Here is a 27,145-nt window from a genome sequence, read left to right as displayed (position 1 = left end):
GCTCTGTCTACCTGATTCTTTTTCTGCATAAAAATAATAGATTCATCTAGACTCTTACAGGCTGTTATTAGCTGTCAACAGTCATGAGTAATTGCTACATTGCCCCTTCCTCTTGTGTTGTACAAGTAGTAAGCTTTCTTTTAACCTTGAAAATTAGGAGTATACCATGATGTTATTTTGAAAATCCTGAAGCTGAAACCGTATTTATTCCAGGAGATATTGCTAAGAGACCATGGGGCTTGTGGGAAAAAAAAAAAAAGGCAAATGTGAGTTAATTAATGTAATTATTTTAAAAAGAATGATTTTAATATTCTAATGTATGTATTCAGTTTCTGAGTTTGAGTTTCCAAACCTCAGCTTTTTACTCCCTAAGCCCCTGGAAACACTTTCTCTCTCTTACCTTGTTTAAGTACAATAAAAAGGAAGTGTATTTGCTACCACTTCATTAGCTCAGTGACTCTGCTACCAAATTAGTGGGAATTCATGGATTAATTCCTAGTCTCAAAGAAAAATGAATTAATATATATATGAAAGAATTGGGCTTCGCTGGTGACTCAGATGGTAAAGAACTCACCTACCAATGCAGGAGACATAAGAGATGTGGGTTAGATCCCTGGGTCGGTCGGGAAGATCCCCTGGAGAAGGAAATGCAGCCCGCTCCAGTATTCTTGCCTGGAGAATCCCATGGACAGCAGAGCCTGGCGGGCTACAGTCCACAGGGTTGCAGAGAGCTGAAACACAGCAGGGCGGCTAACACACACAAAAGAACTGGGGCTTCTCAGGTGGTGCTAGTGATGAAGTATCTGCCTGCCAGTGCAGGAGGCCGCAAGAGATCTCCGGGTTTTATCCTTGGGTCAGGAAGATCCCCTGGAGTAGGAAACGGCAACCTGCTCCAGTATTGCCTGCAGAAGTTACATGGATAGAGGAACCTTGTGGGCTACAGATCACAGGGTCCCAAAGAGTTGGACACGACTGAGCAACTGAGCACACACACAAACGTAAAAGAATCTTTATCATTTTCAAAGTAAATGATCCTCAATACCATAGTTGTCACAGGGACTATGAAAGAAAAAGGGAGTTTTTCTAAAGGAGGAAAAAACCTTCCATTTGACTGCGATGTGTACTACGTATTCAAGCATGTATTTTGATCTTTTTCTTATGAATATATTCATAATATTTACAGTGAAAGAAAGAATTCCTCACCTGTGGCTATTTTCTCATTAGACATACGCTCTACAATTGGATGATAGTCAATAATATGGTCTTTAGAGCTTATACTCACTCAGTCCTAGCATCACAGGTATCTGGACTGGGCAATCAGATCCAATTCAGCGAGTATTTATCTTGCACTTGCTAAAACACATTTCATAAGGTGTAAAGTTTGAGGCAAAAAGGAAAAGGCTTTACAGAGTTTTAGTTACTGTTAAGATACACATCTATTTGACATTTAAAGGTAAATTTGCCTACCTATGCTTGGTGGAAAAACATCATTTTGCAAAAAATTTAAATGTCTGTTGGTTTACTAAAAGATCATCAGGATTAGTGTATGAAAACAAAAATCCACCATTCCACATTCAATTTAAGAAAAGGCATCTAGGGGATTCCCTATCAGTCCAGTGGTTGGGACTCCACACTTTCACTGCAGAGGGCCTGGGTTCAATGCCTGGTTAGAGAACTAAGACCCCACAAGCTAGGCAGCATGACCAAAAAAGGAAAAAATTCCATATTGTTAAATAAATATCTGTGATTTAGGAATATGGTAAGAATAGTTTTATTGAACTTTATTTCATCTACCAGTTTGACATCCACGTTTCCTTGGGCACATGAAGCACTCATGTTCCTGGCATAGATTTTGAGCAGTCTTTGCCTGTTCCTTTGTCTGCACCTTTATAGAGAACCAGTTTGTTATGAAATAAAGCAGTATTCCTGTATATTAGAAAGTCTGTAATGCCAACTTTACTTAAGGTTGTTAAATTCAACAGGAAGGGAAGATAATAGGAAGGAATATCTCTTTTCCAATTAATTTTTGAAAACTTTGTTTTATACATCCCATAGTTAAGATGATGTCCATGAAACAATCCTATAAAAAGCATGCTTCCTGTAGCCTTTCCTTTCACTCTGCTTACATTTGCCTTGAGTATAGTGGTGGTTTAATCATTAAGTCTTGTCTGACTCTTTGGGGTCTGGACTGTAGCCAGTCAGGCTCCTTTGTCCATGGGATTTTCCAGGCAGAATACTGGAGTGGGTTGACATTTCCTACTCCAGGGGATCTTCCTGACCCAGGAATCAAACCTACGGCTCATCTGTCTTGTGCTTTGTAGGTGGATTCTTTTCTCACTGAGCCACCGGGGAAACCCTTTGAGTATAAGTCAACAGTATTAACTTGCAGTATTAATACTTGCAGTTACCATATGTATTCTAGTTTAAATAATTAGAATTCTAGAAAGAGAATCAAGTTAAAACAATACTATAAGATTTTTAAAATGAGAAAATAATTGAAAAATATCCCATCATGCCAAGTTGGCCTTAGACAATTCATTCTTCTCTAGGGAAGTTCTAGCCAAAGAAGCACAGATCGAAGGGGGCCATCTTTTTTTTATTTTCTGGTTTTGATTGTCATTTGCTCCAGGTACACCTTTCACACCTTTTTGAGAGAGAAGTGCAAGGAATAGTGAAGAAGATCAACTTCAGCCTTCTACCTGTGATGGTCTTGATTAGAGCACTGGGCTCAGCCTTCATCTCATTCCCATGTACAAATGTGTGTCAGGCCAACATCCCCAATTACTTACTTAGGACACAGGGTATTTGAAATGTGAAAGCATAGAATTTTAGAACTGGATGGGGCTGTAAAGAGTGTAGACCCAACAGCGGCATCTTTATAGATGAGGCAGCTGTGGCCTTGAAGTCTCAGGCTTGGTTGAAACCTCGACTCTGGGTTAGCAGCTGCCGTCACACCCTCTTTATTGAGTTTCCAGAGTTCCCTGTAGGGGCAGATAAAGAGCCAAGTAGATTTTCCCACAACAGCTCTGTTAACAGATTTCTGTTCCTGTGTTTCCAAATTCGAGAAAGAATATATAGTTTCTGGCAAGGCATTTTGGAATAGCTAGTGGCAGCATTTTTAAGTATTATGATAAAAAGAGATCAGTGATTGCTCATTTATTCATTCACTAACCATTTAATAAACTTATGCAACACTTTTTCAACTAGGGTTGCCAGCAAAGCCATGTGTAAGGGATAACATTTGATCAGAGACCCAAACAAGAGGGATGGAGTCTTGGAATGAGGACGGCATTCCAGGTCATATAAGCCCAAATATAAAGCACCATGGAACAAATGTGTTCAGTGTGTCTGGGATTTAGAAGATGAGGCATGAGGAATTCCCTTGCAGTTTAGTGGTCAAGACTCAGCACTTTCACTGCCATGGGCCTGGATTCGATCCCTGTTTAAGGAAATAAGTTCCTGCAAGCCATGTGGTGTGGCCAAAAATAAGAAAAAGAATTATGTCTAAAAAAAGAAAAAACTGAAAATTATATCCCACTATAAACATCTCCCATTGTGAAGATGGGGAGTAGGGGCAGATCATGGACAAAAGTCATCTCTATAGTCTTGAGTGGACGGTATTGATCTGGCAGAGCCAGGAGCATGGCAATGGCATATGAACTGGATTTGCACACAGGTGATAGTATTTTCAATAGGAATAAATAATAATTAAAAAAAGAAGAAGAGGTATGGAATCAAGTGCTGTGCCTTAGAACTGTTCACCGTGAGATGTTGGGAGATCCAGTGGAGAAGTCTATAAAGCAGTTTTACCAAACAGGCTGGAACTCGGGGGAGAATTCAAGGCTGGGGATGGATGTTGATGATTCAGGAGCATATGGATGATGTCTTGCTGGATGAGAGCTACTGAAAGAAGAATGTCAGGGGAGAATGAAGTGATCACTGCTCAGTTGGTCCTCTCCAATATTTGAAGTTCAGCCCCCTGCAGTGGGTGCACAGAGTCATGACCCCTGGACCACCAGGGAATTCCCATGTTTGCTAGGTTATATGTTGTGTGGCATCAGATGAAAAGAAGTTCCCTAAATGTTTCATAAATTTTATAAATTTTCAGGAGGAGACAGCGGTGGAAACTGGAAAGGCAAGTAAGGGGGGAAAAAACAACTAAACAATCAAGAGAAGAGGATGACTTGGAATTTAAGCCTGATAGTTTTAAGACTAGGAGGGTACCTAGCAATGCCTGTGTGCTGAGACATCATGTAATCTGAATGAATTGCTGGGCTTGGTAAGGTGTAGATGTGGCTCTGACAAGAGTGTTTTCATTGAATAGAAGTTTGACTGGATTAGGCTTGAGAGAGACTGAGAAGGAAGTGGAGGTTGATGTATTAAAAATTCCTTGGAAGAGTTTTTTTTTTTTTTTTTTTTTAAGCACAAGACACTATGGAATTGATGGTAATAGATGGAGACATGACATCTAAAGGGGTATTTATGTAGTGACTCTTTTTTAGAGGATTTTCAGTAAGTTTGCTATGGAATTCAGTAATGTAAAATAATCACTGTTTCTGCTCTCTATGTGTGTGTGTGTGTGTGTGTGTGTGTGTGTGTGTGTGTGTGTGTATGTAGGCCATGCCAGGCAGCACGCAGGATCTTAGTTCTCTGACCAGGGATTGAACTCATGCCCTCTGAAGTGGATGCACAGAGTCCTAATCCCTGGACCACCAGGGAATTCCCGTGTTTGCTATGTTATATATTGTGTGGCATCAGACGAAAAGAAGTTCCCTAAATGTTTCATAGATTTATTTAATATCAGTGTTAAAATAAATTCTAAAGATAGAATAATCTAACCTCTTCCCAGACCAATATCCCTTCCTATAAGGCAGCACATTGCATCTTTGTACAGACCAAAGAGTCCAAAACAAGTTCTTTATGTGTACCAAACAGAAATCTATTTTGTAACATTTTGGATGTCCTACTTTTATCCCTTTGGGCCACACCTTGTCCAGCTGCACCTGCTGAACCTGAGGTGACCCTGGTGTCCTTGTCACCTCTTTTACAGCCCCGCACTCCCATCCCCCATCCACTCTTTGCATAATATCATTTTAAATCCCTTCACCAGCCTGACAGCCAATCCTTTCTAATGGCCCAGGTCCCACACACAACGGGCGTAACCATCAGATCTCCTCTATGGATCTTTGGCTCTTCTGAAAAATCCCTGTATTCAGTCACATAAGTCTCTCTGGAATCCAAATAAATAGGAATTGAACAGAATGGGAATGGGGGGAGGAAATGCGTGTGTTTCTGATCTGAAATGTTGGTTAAAAAAAAGTGAATGACAAGGTGAGTGGGTGCTTCTTGGTGGGGAGTTTGGCTTATGGACCCAGCGCAGCTGCCTTCTGACCTTCATGTTTGAGGAACCCTATGTTATGTGTGCCGTGAACACATCCAGGTGCTCACAGAGCGATCAAATGTAAGTTTCGCCACTCCAGAAGCAGGCGTCTCTAATTCCTGCTTAATAAAGAAGAAAATAAAGGCCCAGAAACTCTAGATAGATTGTTCAAAATCACATGTTTTGCAAGTGGCAGCATTGACATTTAAACCAAAGTCTGTCCGGCTTCAGAGACTCTCTTAGACTTGACCTGAGTTCTTGGCAATGTGCTTGGATCATAGGCTTGGGGCACCTTGGATGTTTTCCTTTCTCTGTGGGTCTTCAAAGTGTGTAATTTCTTTTTAACTTTAAAAAAAATTGAAGTATAGTTGATATACTATATGTGTTTCACATGTACAGCAAAGTGACTCAGATTCTTTTCCATTATATGTTGTTGAAATAGAAGTGAAATGAAGTCATTCAGTTGTGTCAACTCTTTGCAATCGCTACCAGGCTCCTCCCTCCATGGGATTCTCCAGGCAAGAGTACTGGAGTGGGTTGCCATTTCCTTCTCCAGGGGATCTTCCCTACCCAGGGATCGAACCCAGGTCTCCTGCATTCCAGGCAGATGCTTTAACCTCTAAGCCACCAGGGAAGCCCCATTATACGTTATTACAAGATATTATATATAGTTCCCTGGGCTAAGCAGTAGGTCTTGTTGCTTATCTGTTTTGTGTATAATAGTGTGTATTTGTGAATCCCAGAGTTCAAATTTATCCCACTCCCTTTCCTCTTGGTAACCATAAGTTTGTTTTCTGTCTGTGAGTCTATTTCTGTTTTGTAAATAAGTTTGTTTGTATCTTTTTTTTGATTCCACATATAAGTGATTAAGATGTGTCATTTCTTAGCATGTTTCGTTATATTATACTTTTTATTATGGTATGCTCTTCATGATACTATTTTAATCAGATGTTTTATTTTCTAAGATATTACATTATATTATTCTGTTGACACCTTCTCTGGGTCCAACTCTATTCAAGGTAGAAGATGCTAAGACAGGAAAAACTCAGTCCCTGACCCTCAGAGGTTGATGAGTCTGTGGAAAAGAAAACCCAAATACTTATATAAAGGAAAACAGGATGGATGATCCTGAAGAGAGGCACAAATGAGTGCTCTCGCCTCTAGAACTGTATGGGGGTGGGGCGGCCGTGATCAAGTGGGAGACCTTAACATTCTTCATGAAAAAGTTAGAATGTGAGATGAGTTTGAAAGGATGAAGGAATGCGATTGTTCAGGGGGAGGTGGGGCGTAGCCACAGCTCGAGAACAGCGTGGACAGTGGGAAACCTTAAGATAAGCTAGGAGGCGTCTAGTGATTGAGCTGGAGGAAAAGACGCACATTAGAGATAAATGATAGACAGCTCATCAGCAGGAAAGACAGGACCATACTGGCAAAGGTATGACTGTTATGCACCTGGTAACAGGAAACCTTACAGGATTTATTTTTAAAAAAAGTTGTGACTGTAGTATGTATAGGAGGCTCATGACTTTTTGGATTTAGGACTTTTTTGTGTTGTGAAGAGAAGTTACATCTCTAATTATAGTGAAAGTGAAAGTGTTAGTTGCTCAGTCGTGTCTGACTCTTTGTGGCCCTGTGGACTCCCACCAGGCTTCTCTGTCCATGGGATTCTCCAGACAAGAATTCTGGGGGTGGGTTGCCATTTCCTCCTCCAGGGGATTTTCCCGACCCAGGGATTGAACCCAGGTCTCCCACGTTGCAGGCAGATCCTTTACCGTTTGAGCCGCCATTTAACATGTCAGAATAGGTCATGTGCTATGACCTATTTGGAACTGATGGATTTGCCCCATCAGTTTCTTGAGTTTTCTTGCAATATTAGATCTTGCTTGTTATATCTTCAGGTGACTATTTTAAAATGAACACAATTTGCAAATTTATTGGTGATAAAAAATAAAATTTATTAGTTCTCATTCCCATGGTAAGTGAAACATACTTTTATATATAAAGACTGTAGGTTCAAACTAGCAAGCAAACTGTTTAAATATGAAAGATTGTGCAAGGGAAAAAATAATGGATTCAATTAAGATTTGCTAAGCCCTTTATTCTATTTTGAGTTAATGTTCCAGGTGAATAACTGTACTTCATGTTTAGTTAGGAAAACCACACTGGATTGTCACACTGGCCCTTTGCTGTCCCCCTGACATCCCTTAGGGTTGGGAACATGATTCTTGTTTGACTCAAAGCTGTCAAAAATTAATAGCAATCTGAATTGGTGGATAAAATGTTGACTGCAGACTTCTCCGACAAAAAGTCCCCCTTCAGTTCTATTTTTGTACCTTTCAAATTATAATTTATATCATGCACCTCTGTCTGTTTAGATCCATTTGATACCCAAATTCATTTCTGTGATTGATTTTCTAGTAAGAGGATGAAAAGTTTTCATATTAATGGGTTTTTATTTAAAGCCCGTAAAAGCTAAGAATTTGAAATCAGCTAGATTTATATTAAATTTCCTGATAGGAAATGGTTTTCTGAGATTACTAGTTGCCTTTTTTTAGAATACTAAAGCTATTAATAAACCATCTCTTTATTACATCTTCCTTCAATAACACCACAGAATGGCTATAAAATATTCCAAATATCTCTTAAAAAGGACTGAAATTGAAACATTTAAAAACTCTGGGCTTTCCCAGTTTTGCTTTCGCTGTCTATTAGAATAGCTGAGTAACTCTGTTTACTATGTGGCTGTAGAAGGATGTCGGCCGTCTCAGATGTTCTTAAAGGTGGCCACCCTTCCAGGGGCCCAGCTGGAGGAATCTTTCCAGGACAATGCCCCCCACCCTGCCCCAGGCCTATGTGGATGCAGAGTAGGGAGGGAGCTTGTTTAAAACTTGCCTGCGTATCTCCCCTGACCCCCCTAAAATTTACCAGAACTGCAGCAGGAGAAAGCCAAGGCCCACATGTTGTCCAGGAGCTCGGCTGATACTCTGGTCTGTCTGCTATAACCCACTCTCCCCATCATCTGTAATGACCCCCTGAGAGGATGCTTTTTCCTTCCTCAAGTCTCATCTTGACCTTGCTTGCCCTCCAACCCTGTCAACCACTGGTCAGGATTCTTATTGGCGGTCCAATTTGTATCAACTCAGAGAATGAAGCCATAAAGCAATTCAAACAAGAGAACCTATAGAATAACTCCCGGTTTTCTGTGTGCTACTATGCCGTAGATAATTTCAATTTTAGAATATTTTATGTATTGTAAATAGTCATCATATATGGAAGTGATCTATTTAATCTGGTACAGTGGTGCTTATGCTAAGTCCCTTCAGTCGTGTCTGACTCTGCCACGCTATGGACTGTAGCCCGCCAGGCTTCTCTGTCCGTGGGCTTCTTCAGGTAAGACTACTTGAGTGGGCTGCCGTCTCCTCCTGCAGGGGATCTTCCCAACCCAGGGATCGAACCTGCATCTCTTATGTCTCTTGCATTGTCAGGCAGGTTCTTTACCACTAGCGCCACCAGTGGAAGACTCTTCAAGGAACAGATCATATGATACATTTCTTTGCTTTTATTTCTCAGTGCAGAGTCTCAACATAGCAGTTATTGAAAAGTTCCTGTGATTTGTATTGCTGAAACTGATGTTTTCTTCTCTGCTCTCTGCCTTTAGCACTCAATCTGGCTCGAAGCATCTATATCTAGAGCAGTGGGTGGATAGTTGGAGTCACAGAGTCTTGACAGCCAACTAGACTGTTGTCTGTAGGTCGTTAAAGGATTAAAGTGAAGCATTTAAAAATTGTTGTGGCATTTGCATTTCCAGCCCATCCTAAAGGAGATCAGTCCTGAGTGTTCATTGGAAAGACTGATGTTGAAGCTGAAACTCCAATACTTTGGCCACCTGATGCAAAGAGCTGACTCATTTGAAAAGACCCTGATGCTGGGAAAGATTAAAGGCAGGAGGAGAAGGGGATGACAGAGGATGAGATGGTTGGATGGCATCACTGACTCAATGGACACGAGTTTGGGTAAACTCTGGGAGTTGGTGATGGACAGGGAAGCCTGGCGTGCTGTGGTCCATGGGGTCGCAAAGAGTCAGACACAACTGAGCGACTGAACTGAACTGAACTTGCATTTAAGATAGGCGACCAGTAAAATGTTGCTATCGTTGTTGTTGTTCAGTCACCCAGGCGTGTCCGACCCTTTGCAACCCCATGGACTGCAGCACACCATGCCTCTCTGTCTCTTGCCATCTCGCGAGGTTAGCCCAAGTTTACATCCATTGCATTGGTGATGCCATCCAGCCATCTCGTCCTCTGATGCCCTCTTTCCTTCTGCCTTCAATCTTTCCCAGCATCAGGGACTTTTCCAATGAGTCAGCTGTTCACACCAGATGACCAAAACACTGGAGCTTCAGCTTCAGCATCAGTCCTTCCAATGAGTATTCAGGGTTGATTTCCCTTAAGACTGACTGGTTGCTATCATTAGTCCTAAACAAAACAACACAGGCAAACCCAAATTAGTTTGCTTCTTTTATTCAGGGTAACTCTAAATTGCTGCAGTGTCCCCATAATCATAATTTATGGGAGCTGAGCTCCATGTGGCATAAAAGGAATTTCTTCCAGATGGTAAATCTAACCTAAAAAACATTTCTGTAATTGCTAATGGAGCCCTGGTAACTTAGCATCTTACACGTTGATTGAGAGAGGCGTTCTAATCTCTCACAGCAATATTGCCACAGCAGATCTTGTATGAGAGAGGATGTGGGGAGGAAAAAAGAAGAAGATATTAAACAAGAGGAACTTGCCCAAGGGATAAAGTTCCCTTTATGCTCCTTTCTGCCTGAATAGCTTACCCCTTAAAAGTAGCACCAGTTAGTACCTTTTGCATTATTTTTCAGGCATCCTCTGCTTTTCTGCCAGTCTTTATTTGGTGTAACTGAATTGGATCTTCTCTCATCCTGGTCTTTTGAAATGCTTCTTCTTTTCAATGATATCTATCACCATGAAAATTTGAAACAACCTAAATATCTTATAAAATATAGCCATTCAATGCAACATTGGGCAGCCTTGAGAATAATAGTGTAGGTGTTCTGGTAAAAGACTGTGAAGAAGGATTCTTTTTTATATCTCTCCCTGAGACTTATCAAAGGCAACAAAAAAGAATGTAAAACCGATGGGAAAAATGTTAACTTTAATAACCTTGAAAATACTAGTCATAATCCAACCCTACCCCCCACCCTCCAAAAATATCCACCAGAATAGTGACATTTGGATCATTGAGAAGGACTTTGAGAACCAACACACACTTATGCAGAGCTCAAGCAAGGCATGGGCCTCTTAAGAAGTAGGCATTGGGCTCCCTGATGGTCTACTGGTTAAGAATCCACTTGCCAATGCAAGGGATAGGGGTTCAATCCCTGGTCCAGGAAGATTCTACCTACTGTGGAGCAACTAAGCCTGTCGGATGCAGCTGCTGAGCCCTGGTGCCTCGAGTTTATGCTCCACAACAAGAGAAGCCGCTGCAATGAGAAGTCCAGGCACCACACTGGAGAGTAATCCCCACTGAGAGAGCCAGAGAAAGCCTGTGCATAGCAAGAAGAAGCAGCACAGGCAAAACTAATAAATCTTAAAAAAATTTTTTTTAAAGTAGGCATCTTTTATAAAAGTAAGTGATGAGGCCTTCCTGCTGGCTCAGTGGTGAATAATCCACTTGCCAATGCAGGAGTCACAGATTCAATCCCAGGTCTGGGAAGATCCCACGTGCCGAGGAACAGCTACACCTGTGTGCTGCAACTACTGAGCTTGTGCTCTCGAGTCTGGGAGCTGCAACTCTTGAGCCCAGGTGTCGCAACTACTGAAGCTTGCACGACCCAGAGCCTGTGCTCTGCAACATGAGAAGCCTCCGCAATGAGAAGCCCACATACCGCAACTAAACAGTAGCCCCTGCTTGCTGCATTAGAGAGAAGACTGCGCGACAACGAAGACCCAGCGCAGCCATAAATAAATAAAATTGTCAATTAAAAACAGAAAAGAAATATCCGCACTTAGGCAACACACCTCCAAGTAAAGATGTGTTAAAACATCTAATCAGCAATTTTGCTTCTAGGATTTCATCCCCTGGATCTACACATACTTGTATGCAAAGCTATATTACAGAACTGATGATTATGGAATTTTTGCTATATATATATATATATATATATATATATATCTCCTAATATATATGTGTCCTAATATATACATTTATACATCCTAATTTCTCCCATAGGGAGCTCCTAATAAATAGTAAAATGTATCCATACCATGAAATATCATGAATCTATTTTAAAAATGAGGAAGATTTGTTTTGATGTAATGTGAAGTTGTGAAAGTGTATGTACTTTTATCCCCAAAGTAATCTCTACATATGTTAAGAGTGTGTGAGCATATATAAATATTGAAAGAAAGTAAAAGTGTTAGTTGCTCAGTCGTGTCTTTTTGCAGTCCCGTGGGCTATAGCCCTCTAGACTCCTCTGCTTATGGGATTCTTCAGGCAAGAATACTGGAGTGGGTAGCCATTCTCTTCTCCAGGGGATATTCCCAACCCAGGGATTGAACCTAGGTTTCCTGCATTGCAGGCAGATTCTTTACCATCTGAGCCACCAGGGAAGCCCATATAAATATTACATTGTGGTGGCACTAGTGGTAAAGAACCCACCTACCAATGTAAGAGACACAAGAGATGTGGGTTCAATACCTGGGTTGGGAAGATCCCCTTGAAGAGGGCATGGCAACCCATTCCAGTATTCTTGCCTGGAGAATCCCATGGACAGAGGAGCCTGGTGGGCTACAGTCCATTGGATCACAAAGAGTTGGATACAACTGAAGCAACTTAGCACCCATATTTAACAGTTTATTAAAATTGTGAGGCTAACCAAGAAGCTGTTAATATTCATTGACATCAAGATAAATTAAGTAGAAAAAGTTAGGTCAAGTATAATATGATTTTATCTGTGGTCTCATTTTCCTTCCTCTCTCTCACTGCCTTTATTGAAACTTCGTACCAAGCACTGTTGTAAGTGCCTCATATGGGTAATCTTATTTAAATCTCACAACAACCTTAAAACCACCCCAAAGAAAACTTTTATTAACACATTCCCAGTTTAGCCATGAGGATATTGAGGTATAATAGAGTTTAATAATTTGCCAAAAATCTGAAAGCTGGTGAATGCCAGAGCCAGAATTTGCAACCAGGCAGTCTGGCTTTAGAGCTTATGTTCATAACTCTTAGGCAGTCATGCTGTCCTATACACGTGTGCATCCATCACACAGCTTCACACAGAAAAAGCGGTTGGCAGAATGTAGCTTTAGGGCATTTTAATAGAGTGCTTTTATTTGTACTTCTGTATATCAATTACACAGTCTGTGGCCGTTATATGATTGTACTGTATTACTCCTGTTTGTTTGTTTGTTTGAATCAGGCCTAGTTCCCTATTATGTACTACAAAAAATCTAAAGCACACGGGCCTGCGTTGTCCTCTGGTGGAGAAATCTAGCGTGTTATCTGTGGGATTTTAAATTTATACTTTCACTGAGAAAATGGCTCTGTGGGCCTCCTGCTGGAACGTGATTCTCTCCTCTGCATCCTAGCTGTGCAACCTTGTACCAGTTACGTAACTTCTCTCTATCTTTGTTTGCTCCTGTATAATATGTGTATCATGAAAAGGATAGGCTTCTTGATTTATTGTAAGGATTAAATGTTTATCAAGTGTCAACTGCCCAGAATAGCAATCAGCATGTTCGGTAAACATCAGCTATTGCATTAGATGGGCACCTAAGTAAGTTAACCTGAATTTACGTTGAACCTGAAAGGATTGGGAGAAAGAGAATGAATGTTGGTCCGGATGGTCCTGGTGGCTCTGCCAGGCTTTCCTGGCTCAGGACTGAGTCTGGGAAGAATGAGATGGGAGTCCAGAGCCTGTGCTTCTCTCAGTCCGTCTCAGTGTCCACTTACCTCTTAGTGTGGGCATCTCACCTCCTAGGATGACTCTAGGCCTAAAGAGATGCAATTTTCATAGGAGATGGCTAGTACAGGCTAAGTGTATCAGCCTATGAAGTTGCCTTCATTTGACTGTTTTAGATCCACAAAATTAGCAATTTCACCTGGTTCAGCCTAACAAGTTATCAGTTGCTCAGCTGGAACATTTGTGGGTTTTGCTTTTACTAAGAAAGATAAGACATTAGGTGTTCTTTCTTTCTTTCTTTCTTTTTCATCCCTGCTTTTATTCCCCTACACAGAGCATGTTTTCTGTTTTTCTCCTTCGTTAAGTGGTCATGTCTATTTTCAAGGAAGTTTTGAGTAGTGGAAACATGTTCTTGATGACACCTGACCTCCAATCCATTCCTGTGTCTTCACTCTTTGCCCCAGGGCTCATACATTGTCTAATCCATCCATGTCTGCTCTCAGGAAAGAACCTCATAAATTCAGTCACGGAGAGGAACAAAGGGCGAATAGGACCTAGTGCTCTCCTGCAAGAGCTGTGCAGGTTTCAATAACCACCATCTTCCATGAGAAGAGCACGAATCACGGATTCTAGACTGGAAGGCTCTCTGTGTCCTAGGGTTGGAGGCTGGTAGTTGGGATTTGAAAGAAGAAAATTTCTGGAACCTGTAAAAATAGATATAGCCTGTTTCTTAGCCTCTGAGGTCCAGAATTCCCTGGTTCCCCAATTTTTCTGATATAGGCTTTAAGACCACATATTGGGATTGTTGTAGATAAAGTATATAATACTTATAGATTTTATATTATTTTACACAACCCTCACAATAACCTTAGGAAGCTGGGGGGTACTATTATTATCATCATTTTAGAATTAAGGAAATGGAGACTTATAGCAGTTAGGGAATTTGCTCAAGGTCATTCAACTAGTAATGGTAGAAAGTCCCTTGGACAGCAAGGAGATCAAACCAGTCAATCTTAAAGGAAATCAACCCTGAATATTTATTGGGAGGACTGATGCTGAAGCTGAAGCTCCAATACTTTGGCCACTGATGCAAAGAGACCACTCATTGGAAAAGACCCTGATGCTGGGAAAGATTGAGGGCGGGAGGAGAAGGGGGTGACAGAGGATGAGATGGTTGTATGGCATCATTGACTCAATGGACATGAGTTTGAGCAAACTCAAGGAGGTGGTGAAGGACAGGGAAGCCTGGTGTGCTGCAGTCCATGGAGTCCCAAAGAGTCAGACACAGCTTAGCAACTGAAAAACAAAGAAATGTCACAAGTCTCTATCTATGGCTTGGGGCCATGAGAAATAATGTCAGTTGTGATGGTCCTACAGACTCATCCCCTCTAAGCTTCCTTGATTCTAGGATATGACCATGAGACCATGATGTACTGGAAGCCCTGGCTCATTCTGGTTCTCTACTGAGGACCACTATTTAGAATTTAAGTACAGATAATTCATAATAAATGTTAATATATTCCTTTTTAGTGAAAAATAACTTAGATTGGTAAATGCGTTACTAGCATTCATGTGTAGTCACTCAGTCATGTCTGACTCTTTGTGACTCCTTGGATTGTAGCCCACCAAGCTCCTCAGTCCATGGGATTTCCCAGGCAAGAATACACGAGTAGCTTATCATTTCTTCATCTGGCAAGTCTTCCCAACCAGAGATCCAACCCACGTCTCCTGCATTGCAGACGGAGTCTTTATCCACTGAGCCACTGGGGCACGACTTATTTATTGTTATCAATAAAATAGTTATAAAATGTATGATAAGATTTGTAACACTTCAAAAGTCTTCTACTCTAATGAAAGTACTAATTAAATTTTTATAGCCCTCCATGATTTTGTCCATATTTATAGCAAAACAAATCTAGATACAATGATCTGGTTAAAAACATTTAAAATATTGAATGATTCCACCTCCCACAAAGTGTTTGGAAATAATGAAATACATTTGCACTGCAGAATTATGACTGTCAGCAAATGTTGAAAAGGCAGCAATATAAGTGGCCAGTCGTGTTTGAAGTGCAAAGAACCGATGTAGGCATACTTGTGCAGAAAGGAAAGTATAACCTTTGTATTTGGGGTTATTAAGTATTTATATGATGAGTCATAGTTTGTCAAGAAAAGAAGTATAATTTTCTAGAAATTAATAAATAAAAGTATCTTTTTAGACTGATTCCAACTTTAAATTACATTTTGTGCTATATGATTTATATTATTTATGAGTCAAGATAGCCATTTACATTTCAAAAGCCCTTTGAAGCTAGACATTAATAGAATAAATCATCACAAGGTGATATAACATGATTTCCTTTTGAATTTCCTGCTGAGATAACTTCATATTTGCAGCTGTCAGGACCATCATAAATTATAAATTTGATCTTTCTTTTTAAATTTAGCAGTCTCTGTGTGTGTGTCTGTACACACACACACATATACACACGCAAAGATCTTTAAACACTTCTATGGAGTGAGCAGGGCTAGCTAATGTGGAAGAATAGGTTAGTGTTGATGTTATTAATACAAAGAAGGATGTGAGACCTACTATGAAAGTATTTAAGACAAGGGGCTACAGATTTTGAGAGAAAGGAAAGAGAATGCCCAGGTGTGGTATCATGGGAGAGCTTGCCTTTGAACTTGGAGCTGAAGAAGAGGAGTTTTACCAGGTGCAACAGAGAAGCTGGAGGTGTCCAAAGTGGCAGAGCCAACTTGAAAAAAGATAGAGTCAGCAGGCAGCCAGAAAGACAAGCCCAGTCTGTATTCAGAAAGTGTGGAGCGGGTACAGATTGGCAGAAGGAAGCCGCAGTGCAGTGCAACCAGCTCTATGTGGGTTATTGGTGACCTGACCAGAAAGTAGGTTGAGGCCAGGTTGGAAAAAGCTTTGAGTCCTGGGATATGAAGTACGAACCCTGCTAAGCAGTGGTAACCCATTTTAAGGTGGCAGGGGAATGATGTTGTCAAGAGATATGCTCTGAAAAATTAATCTTGTGTTAGTGAGTAGTGTGACGCAGACAGCAAAGAGGGGGAATCAGGGAAGACTGGAAGAGATACATGAGAATCAGCTGCAGCATCTGTGCACATCTACACCCAGGCAGGGATTCTGATTCGGTGAGTCTGAAGTGGCCCTGTGGTCTTGATATCCACAGGGACCCCAAATGAGGCTTAGGCTGGTGGACACTGTGCCCTGTTAAGAAACATCGAGAGAAAGTGAGGAGGTGTTTGAACTACAAATGAAATAGGAGTGGCCTGCAGACAGAAGGAATAAAAGCTGTCAAAGGTGACTGAATTTGAGAACTGGGGCCGGGAGAGAGGCTTAGTTTTGGGACTCATCACGCCGTACCCGTTTACACGATCATCTCCTGCCCTGAAGTTGCCCTAGCTCCTCTTAAGACGCAGTGAGCACTCAGAAGTGTTTGTGGAATGGCACGATCCCTTGTAGGCTCAGAGATGCCTGCAGCGATCTAGCCTCTCTCGTGGAGGACCGACTGGGAATTCAGTCAGCTGGAGGCACTGGTTGAACATGGTCGCTCATGGAAGAGCCCTCTCAGACTCTCCCCGCCCTGTCCCTGTGTGCCCAAAAGTGCTACATCACTAGGCCCATCGGCAGCTAGCCAGGAATTCAATTCATCGTGAGCGCCACTTGGGGGACAGACTCAGGCAGGCGATTCTTTGCACCCTTGGGTTCACCCATCAGTGGCTCCTGAGGCCTCCTGGGACAGCTTTTCAAACACTTACTTTGTGACTGGCTTTGCAAGGGTAGATTTTAGTCAAGTTTACCAAGTGAAGAGAAACTGGTCAATGAAGAAAGTGACACATTGTTTAAACAGCTAAGAGAAAAGTGACATAGATGTTAATGCATGCCCTGAGTTAGGTGCCAAATAGCCTTTCGCACATTCTGAATGCTACACACACGGACATCCTAGTTATCCGTGGCTCTGTAACAGGCTACAGAAGCTTCGTAGCAGAGAACATTATGCCCAGGCACTTGGTCGATTAGGAATTTGGACAGGCCTTGGGAGGGATGGCCAGTCTCTCCTTCACCATGTCTGGGTCTTCAGCCAGAAGACTTGAAACCTGGAGGTTGGACCCATCACGAAGCTCTCTGAGCACATCTGGCAGCTGGTTGGCTCTTGGCTGAGACTTTAGCTGGAGCACCTGCCTGTGGCTTCTGCATGTGGCCTGATCAACCTCTGAATATAGGGCCCGGGTTCCAAGGGCAGGAGAGAGAGAGAGAGCCAGGGAAAAACCTTTTTGCCTCTAAGACCCAGACTCAGAAGTCACAGGGCATCACTCCAGATACATCCTGTTTGTCACTGGATGTTTGTCCCTCCTCCAGGGGATCTTCCTGACCCAGGGATCGAACCCAGGTCTCCTGTATTGCAGGCAGATTCTTCACTGTCTAAGCCACCAGGGAAGCCCTCCTCTTTGTCAGAGCAGGTCCTATAGGCCCACCCACTGTCCCGGGGAGGAAAAGTACTCTTTATCTCCTCATGGAGTAGTAGTAGCAAGGTTCTGCAAGAGCATGGAGGATTAGAAATACTGTTGTCTTATTCAGAAGATGCAATCTTCCTCAAAATGGTGAAAAAAGGGAATATTCTTATGTTTCTAAATTTCAACTGATGGAGCCTATTTAGTGAGAAGCGGCCGTGAAGCATCGTTATATTTGTAGATTTACATTTCTCAGTTTTAGGTGTGTGCAGTCAAATGTCTTCTGAAACAAATCAGAATATTAAATAATACCCATTTCTAAAGACTTCAGAGGTTTTTAAGTGGATAACCTAGAAATAAAATGTGCCTCTTACTGTTTAAAAATGTTCGTGCAATTAGTAGTGACAGTGACATAAAATATTGTTTTATGAATAATACATACATTTTATAGAAGAGATCTATTCATACTGCTTAGAGGTCAAAATTATTCATTTTGAAAATTAGTCGGAAAGCAAGGCTATAGACTTCTCAGGGCTGACCAGCCTCAAACCTTCAAAGTAGGGAACCATGAAATCAAAGTCAGAATATTGGAAGTGAAGACTAAAAACCTCTGGGACTTCCCTAACCATCCAGTGGTTAAGACACTGCCCTTCCACTGCAGAGGACATGGGTTCAATCCCTGGTTGGGAACCTAAAATTCCACATGCTGTGCACCATGGCCAGAGAAGGGAAATATGATAAAATAAGTATTAATAAAATGTTTGCTATGGTTTTGCTGCTGATGATAGCAAATAACTGTTTCTGCTGTCTATGTGTAATAGAAAGGATGACACTTTACAAATACACAGGCATACACAGACACACATATGTGTACCCACAGCCACACCAACCCTGTTTTACATTATAGTTAGTATATTCAGGGAAGGAAAATGCAAGAAGTAAAAGAAAAAGTGGGGCTTATTCCAAGAACTGTTTGTTTCAGTCGTTTGCTGTCTATGTGAGGCCTTCTAGTCTTCTTGTAAGTGGATACTGTACAGTGTTAAAAAATAAATAAGTTATATATATATATATATTGCCCTATTGCTTTGTAAAGCCAAAAAAAAAAAAAAGCCACTCACATCTGTAAGAATGAGATGTGATACCAGTGACTGGAGTTCTTCACTCTAAAGCTGGTCTGAAAAATTGTCATAATGAAACATTTCAGTGTTAGAAAATGATTGTGATCTAAAATATCACAACCATATCATTTTTAGACTCAGCCATTTTCATGGATCTTAATGAATTTTCTTTACTAGCAGCAGCATACACCGCCTTTCTCAAAATGTGTGTGGCTGTGCCCATGTTTCTGCCTGCAGACATGGCATTCTAGCTTAGCTGTGTGACTTTTCTAACATTCTTTACAGCTCCCAAGAAAATCCTTCCTATTATTGAACATATACATTACCATATGTAAAATAGATAGCCAGTGGATATTTGATGTATGACTCAGGGAGCTCAAACCAGTACTTTGTGACAACCTAGAGAGGTGGGATGGGGTGGGAGGTGGGAAGGAGGTCCAAGAGGGAGGGGACATATGTATGGCTGATTCATGTTGATGAATGGCAGAAACCAACACAAATTGCAAAGCTGTTATCTTCCAATTAAAAATAAATACATGAAAGAAAAAATCCTTCCTATTGTTGAACCACTTGCAACAGGTTTTATTCTCAAAAAAAAAAAAAAAAAAAAGAAAGCATTTCATTATCCCCTGTGATTGTGAATAGCCATCTTAGTCAAGTGAAAGTGAAAGTGAAGTCACTCAGTCTTGCCCGACTCTTTGTGACCCCGTGGACAGCAGCCTGCACCAAGCTCCTCCGTCCATGGGATTTCCTAGGCAAGAGTACTGCAGTGGGTTGCTGTTTTCTTCTCCAATCTTAGTCAATGCTTGATTTACTTTAAAGACAAGAGAATACTTTTTTAATGTATGGAAAGTGATGATTGACAGTTTAAAGCTGGCATTTTATGTATCCTCAATTTGTTTTTAAAAGCCCTTCTTGTATGAAAATGATTAGTATAAAACATATTTGCATTGCTCACAATCTGTTTGCCATAGATCTTTTGTTAATGCTCAATTATTAAGTTAAATTGTATCTCCATTTCCTCTGCTTGCTTTGAGTGTTATCCATTAGTCTTTAATATAATTGGACTAAATAGGAATTAGATTTGGGGAATCCCAGAGACAAACCCAGATTTTCTCACTGATTATTTGACGGTCAGCTTTGGAAGACAATAAGATAATTTCTGCAGTTCCTCTAGTTCATTTCGATAGGAAGGTCAAGAATCTGACTATCTATTTTTATACCTGTTATGATCCAAAGTATCCAATCAAAGTTTTTTTTAGACATTTATTTAATTTTATTTATTCATTTGTCTGCACCAGAGCTTAGGTATGGCATGTGAGATCTAGTTCCCTGACTAGGGATTGAACCTGGGCCCCTCCGCATTGGAAACTTGGAGTTTTAGCCACTGGACCACCAGGGAGGTCCCTCTATTTGAAGTTTTGAAAGCCCTTTGGTCTGTTTGTCACTGTGTACTTGGAAATACCTGTGTTTTTTGGGGATAACCTCCATTTTGTAGTAATGATTCTTTAGTTAGCTCTGACAAATTTAAATACCTTTGAAGTTATTTTTATGGAGAAATGACTAGGTGTAGAAGCATGAGCATACTAAGTTACAAAGGATTAGTCATCAAGAACTTAGCATATAATGAACTCTTGGAAATTAATTGATTGAAACAAACAAAAATAACATAATCTATAGAAAAGTGTTGTCCTCTGCCTAACAGAACTCAAAAATCAAGACTAGTGTATGTGCTAATATTTCTGCCATTCAGTTCAGTTCAGTCGCTCAGTCGTGTCCGACTCTTTGTGACCCCATGAATCACAGCACGCCAGGCCTCCCTGTCCATCGCCAACTCCTGGAGTTCACCCAAACTCATGTCCATCAAGTCAGTGATGCTATCCAGCCATCTCATCCTCTGTCATCCCCTTCTCCTGCCCCCAATCCCTCCCAGCATCAGGGTCTTTTCCAATGAGTCAACTCTTCACATGAGGTGGCCAAAGTATTGGAGTTTCAGTTTCAGCATCAGTCCTTCCAAAGAACACCCAGGACTGATCTCCTTTAGAATGGACTGGTTGGATCTCCTTGCAGTCCAAGGGACTCTCAAGAGTCTTCTCCAACACCACAGTTCAAAAGCATCAATTCTTCAGTGCTCAGCTTTCTTCACAGTCCAGCTCTTACATCTATACATGACCACTGGCAAAACCATAGCCTTGACTAGACGGACATTTGTTGGCAAAGTAATGTCTCTGCTTTTTAATATGCTGTCTAGATTGGTCATAACTTTCCTTCCAAGGAGTAAGCGTGTTTTAATTTCATGGCTGCAGTCACCATCTGCAGTGATTTTGGAGCCCCAAAAAACAAAGTCTGACACTGTTTCCACTGTTTCCCCATCTATTTCTCATGAAGTGATGGGACCAGATGCCATGATCTTCATTTTCTGAATGTTGAGCCAACTTTTTCACTCTCCCCTTTCACTTTCATCAAGAGGCTTTTGAGTTCCTCTTCACTTTCTGCCATAAGGGTGGTGTCATCTGCATATCTGAGGTTATTGATATTTCTCCCGGCAATCTTGATTCCAGCTTGTGCTTCTTCCAGCCCAGCGTTTCTCATGATGTACTCTGCATATAAGTTAAATAAGCAGGGTGACAATATACAGCCTTGACGTACTCCTTTTCCTATTTGGAACCAGTCTGTTGTTCCATGTCCAGTTCTAACTGTTCCTTCCTGACCTGCATGTAGGTTTCTCTTAAATGCCTCCTAATCAGTTATTCTGTGTCTGTGGTGTGTGTGAGCTGGGGCACCCTAACTTGTGGCCTGATGTGGACCACCTGAGAATCCTCATATGCATAACAATTTTTATTTATTTTGGGTATTTCCTAAAGCTATAGAATAGAAATACATACTGCAAACTGCACACAGCAAGCAGACTAGATTTAACATTAGTGAAGAAAGATGGGTTGGTACACATTTAAAAAAGAAAGGAAAAAGAAATCACAGAAGGAACAATTACATAGCTGACTGACTGGCTACCAGAAAGGCATGCGCAGGCATGTTTGTGGATTAGTCAAGGTCCACTTTGTTCTTATTTGGTGGATTATGCAAAAGTTGTTTCTCAGAACACTGCTGATAGTGCTGCAGGACTTATAAGAGAAATTTTGTCTAAACTGGGTATTTTTAAAGAGATTAAACTAACATCAGGTTGCTCACATTTAGGGTAATAATAATAATAATATTTACCATAGATTAAGTACTCATTGTATTCCAGGCACTTTGCTGTTTGATTTACTCACATGTTGCTCTCAGCCACCCTGTGAGGTAGTTGTTGCTACTTCCTCCATTTTAAAGCTAAGGAAACTGATGCCCAAATAGGTTAAGAAACTTGCTCTGGTCACACAGCTCATAAATGGTGGGAAACCTACGTGGTTCTGATTCGAAAGATCATGCTTGTTCCCATGACATTGGACTCTAAAAATGGAGAGACATTTTAGATCATGACTAATCTATGTGTGGTTATGTGCTCAGTCCTGGCCGACTCTGCAACCCCATGGACTGTAGCCTGCCAGGCTCCTCTGTCCGTGGGATTTCCCAGGCAAGAGTACTGGAGTGGGTTGCCATTTTCTCCTCCAGGGAATTCTGAACCTGTGTCTCCTGAGTCTCCTACATTGGCAGGCAGATTCTTTACCACTGAGCCACTTGGCATAAAATATCACTGCTCTCTTGACTATTACCGGCAATTAACATAATGACATAATTATACAGATATTTTAAGAATCTAATGCACTGGATTTTAAACTTCATTTGGATAAGAGTCACATGAGGAGTGTGGCTAAGCCTCACCTGAGCTGTTCTCAAGCAAGACTGAGAGCTTGGGGACACCACACATTTTTTTTGACACTCTCCAATATCATCAACAATTATACATATATATATATGTATAATATTATACATATATATTATACATATATATATATGATATAGAAGATGTATGCAACTATGACATATATAAAACATAGTAGATTTGTCCCTCTTTTTCATTCTTCCCCTGTTTTGTGGCTCAGGTTGTAGTTATAAACTGGTATCCATGTCCACTTTCGCAGGTCATAATCAGGAGATTCTTGCATGCCTGGACCTTCTTGTCATTTGTTACTGAGAAGCTGTAACTGGTAAAGAGATGACTCAGAGCTTGAATAAATATTGTTAAAGTTTTACCTTGGTGTATGTGTGTAAATTTAAAATATATTCTGTGGTTCCGTTACAGGAAACAGAGCTTCAGTGCTAGTCTGAAAACGTGTTTGAAAATGAACCCATTCTGTTTCTTAGTAATAGAAGTTAGCCTTCTGGGATAAATATTATTTTAGGATAAGCGGGTACTATTATCACAATTAGTTTCCTAATCTTAATCAGTTTTTTTTTTTTTTAAATGATTGACCTGACTTTCAAACACATGTATTAGAGCACTAGGATAATGAGTTTTTATAGGTAAATCCTCAGCAAATTCATAAAGAGAAATTATTATTTGTGAAAATCCCAAGATTACATGCTTAACATTTTTTGAGAATGAGCTTTCTAAAAACTTCCCAAACATTTATTTTCATGTTCAAAATTGGACAATGATAGTTCAGGCCTATGCAAGGGAAGGGGAACTGTGAGAAATGGATTCCCACCTTTTTCATCCTCTCTCTCTAGTTTAGGTACCTAAAGCACCTCTAAGTGCCTCACCCTTAGAAAACTATTCCTGTCTTTTTCCCCATCCCTTATTTCTCATTGCCAGAGGCTACTGAGCAAGGTGTTGTCTAATTAGAGCAATTGACAGTGAGGTGTGAATGACAAAATGCCTACCCTTCCCAGGAGGTGTTTTCATCCCTGAAGTGTTTATTAGACCAAAGACATCCTCCTGCTTCAGAATCTGTGGCTGAGATAGGTTTCACTGGTGTACTTCCTGCCTACCCTAGGAAGCCAGGTGACCTGGAAGACATACAGAATCCAGTTAACACAAAACACCAATGAGCAAATATCATAGAATCAGTTTTAGTTTATAATTTTGGGCGTTTCATTACTTGATTCTCTTTACCTCTGCTCTGCTCCTTTTTTAAGTGAACTCCTCTACGCCTGACAGAAAGCGAGCTGTCCTTCAGTTTTCAGTTCAGTTGCTCAGTCGTGTCCGATTCTTTGTGACCCCATGGACTGCAGCATGCCAGGCTTCCCTGTCCATCACCAACTCCTGGATCTTGCTTAAGCTCATCTCCATCGAGTTGGTGGTGCCATCCAACCATCTCATCCTCTGTCATCCCCTTCTCCTCCCGCCTTCAATCTTTCCCAGCATCAGGGTCTTTTCCAGCGAGTCAGTTCTTTGCAACAGGTGGCCAAAGTATTGGAGTTTCAGCTTCAACGTCAGATCAGATCAGATCAGATCAGTTGCTCAGTCGTGTCCGACTCTTTGCGACCCCATGCATCGCAGCACGCCAGGCCTCCCTGTCCATCACCAACTCCCGGAGATCACTGAGACTCACGTCCATCGAGTTAGTGATGCCATCCATCCATCTCATCCTCTGTCGTCCCCTTCTCCTCCTGCAGCCAATCCCTCCCAGCATCAGAATCTTTTCCAATGAGTCAACTCTTCACATGAGGTGGCCAAAGTACTGGAGTTTCAGCTTTAGCATCATTCCTTCCAAAGAAATCCCAGGGCTGATCTCCTTCAGAATGGACTGGTTGGATCTCCCTGCAGTCCAAGGGACTCTCAAAAGTCTTCTACAACACCACAGTTCCAAAACATCAGTTCTTCAGTGCTCAGCTTTCTTTATAGTCCAACTCTCACATCCATACATGACTACCAGGTAAACCATAGCTTTGACTAGACGGACCTTTGTTGGCAAAGTAATGTCTCTGCTTTTTAATATGTTTAATATGCTTTGTAATAAGCTGTTCTTAGGGAAAGACTTTTCCTTCAGCTCATGTTTCTGACTGTAGAGGAAAGAGCTCTGGGGTATCAGTCAGTGAAGAGCATCATCTCTGACTCTCTGTGGCTAACTGGTTCTGTGACTCTGGGCAGGTCGCAGACATGAGCTAACTCATACACAGTGCTCGATTCGAGAATTCTTTTATTCTAGCAGTTCTCTCATTCTGTTTATTTGTTTTTAAGCCATTCCGGTCTGAGCAATTCCTCTTACAAAGGCATATGAAATAAATTGTTTTACAAGAAACAAGTCATCTGCAACTGAACTGAATTGTTCTAACAGCTAGGTAGATCACTGTGTGTTGTGGATATGTATAATTAATGGACCTCACCTTTAACCGGGAAATGAGAAGAAGGGATCATCAATTGACAAAATTGGCAAAAATATGAACAAACACTGGCTTGTAGAAATTTCATTTTATGTTAGTAAGTGTTAGTTGCTAATTCGTGTCTGACTCTTTGTGACCCCATGGACTATAGCCTGCCAGGCTCCTCTGTCCATAGAATTCTCCAGAGAATACTGGAGTGGGTAGCCATTCCCTTCTCTAGGGATTGAACCTGGGTCTCCTGTGTTGCAGGAAGATTCTTTACCATCTGAGCCACCAGGGAAGCCCCTTATGTTAGTAAAAATAGACCTTAATTGTTATATCTATTACAGTAAAATCCTAAGTATTGTAATGACAATGGAAATATCACTCAGACACTTTTAAAGAATGTTACTTAGGATGTAGACATTTTATTTTTAAAAATATCGATTTCTGTTTGCCTTCTCAGATGCTTAAAGCAAAAAGCCAGTCCGAGATTGTGATTTTGAAGGTACCCTCCGTCCCCATCCTGCCTTATTCAGGAAGTTACTGAGGAGAGTTTTGTGATTGTACCTACAAATATGATAGCCTTTCCCAAGGGCATTGTGAAAAATCTGTTATGAAGAAAAGCCTAGCATTGAATATTTTTTTCAAAAATCCATTAAAAATAACAAGTCAGTTGCACCTAGCAAGTAAGGAGGAAACAAATTTAAAAGTGAGTAGGATCACAGGTTATGTTTTCCTTTTTACATTATTTAAGAAAATAAAGCACTGATATTCTCTCTAGCAGAGAAAATACCCTTCTGTCATAGTAATTGGTCCAAGACAGATACGGATATAATCAGACAGTTGTGTGTCCAAGAACTGTTTCCCTTCTTCCCTCCTGTGGACACATCACAGTCCCAAATTTTGCAAATAAGTTAGATCACACTGTTTTTCATAAGAAGGGAACACGCATGCTTCGTTCTTTTGTTAGAGTAAAAAAGTATATACATATGAAAATTAAATACATATTCTTCCCTTATACTGCAGCTCTTATGAAATGCCTCCAAAGGACTTTATGTGTACAGCGTTTAACCTCTGAGATGCTGCACACACACGTGTATATGATCCGTTCTTTAAGAAATCTCGGGCCTTTTTTGTTTCTTCATGATGTGTTTTTCTTTCTTCTTTTGGTTTGCTTTTCTAAAATGCCATTTCTAACCTGGAGTTTATTGCCCAGGCTATTAAAAAAGCAAAAATAGTAATGACTACTTTGTTTCCCATTCTTAAGCAATCTCAGAAGACAAGAAAACACATTTCCATTAGTATCTTGGGTTAAGAGGAACCCCCAAACTGAAGACATTATAAGGTAACACTTGCTGGCTAAATTTACTGCAACTAGGTAGCTGAGATAAGGGCTTCCCAGGTGGCACTAGTGGTAAAGAACCCATCTGCCAGTGCAGAAGATGTAAGAGACACGGGTTTGAGTTTGATCCCTGGCTCAGGAAAATCCCCATTCCTGTATTCTTGCCTGGGAAATCCCATGATCAGAGGAGCCTGGTGGGCTACAGTCCATGTGTCACAAAGACTCAGACATGACTGAGCTTCTGAGCACATAGTTGAGATAAATTGTCAGTTGAAAAAAAGAAAAAACAAAAAAACTCTGTATTCCTACATGGGTCCAAAAAGTCCAGATTAAGAAGCAGATTAAAGAAACAATTTGATTTCTGAGTGAGACCCTTCGCGTCTCCTAGTTTACAAACCAAAGGGACGAAAATCCCCTTGTTCATCCCTTCCTGAGACTGGGCAGAGAGATCACACTCAAATCCCTCCAGATCCGGGCCTGATTGTGGGGAGGATCCTGGGAGGCTCTTATACTGCTGTGGGGAGGGAGTTGGTTTGTTTTCCTTTTTAGGGATGTGGGCACCACTGGCAAGGTTTCTTTCCTTGCTACTAGGGACTGAAATATCCTAGACAGTTCTTGATAAATGTGTAGTGTTACCAGATAGGGGGAGTCGA

The 27,145-nt window shown here is 41.0% G+C and overlaps 1 protein-coding gene and 1 non-coding gene across 3 annotated transcripts in view; one reads left to right on the top strand and one right to left on the bottom strand.

Moving 5' to 3' along the window:
* The window catches only part of SYNE1 (spectrin repeat containing nuclear envelope protein 1), a 505,866-nt gene that overhangs the window by 34,299 nt on the left and 444,422 nt on the right, over nt 1-27,145 (top strand). The gene's annotated exons all lie outside the window — the stretch shown is intronic.
* TRNAS-GGA (transfer RNA serine (anticodon GGA)) lies at nt 5,943-6,014 on the bottom strand. Its single transcript has one exon. It is a non-coding gene; the product is annotated as a tRNA-Ser (tRNA).

This window comes from Bos indicus, chromosome 9 (assembly GCF_029378745.1).
Source record: "Bos indicus isolate NIAB-ARS_2022 breed Sahiwal x Tharparkar chromosome 9, NIAB-ARS_B.indTharparkar_mat_pri_1.0, whole genome shotgun sequence".
NCBI classification, from domain to species: Eukaryota; Metazoa; Chordata; class Mammalia; order Artiodactyla; family Bovidae; genus Bos; species Bos indicus.
The sequence above is the reverse complement of the archived record's forward strand: the minus strand, read 5'-3'. Positions and strand labels throughout refer to the sequence as shown.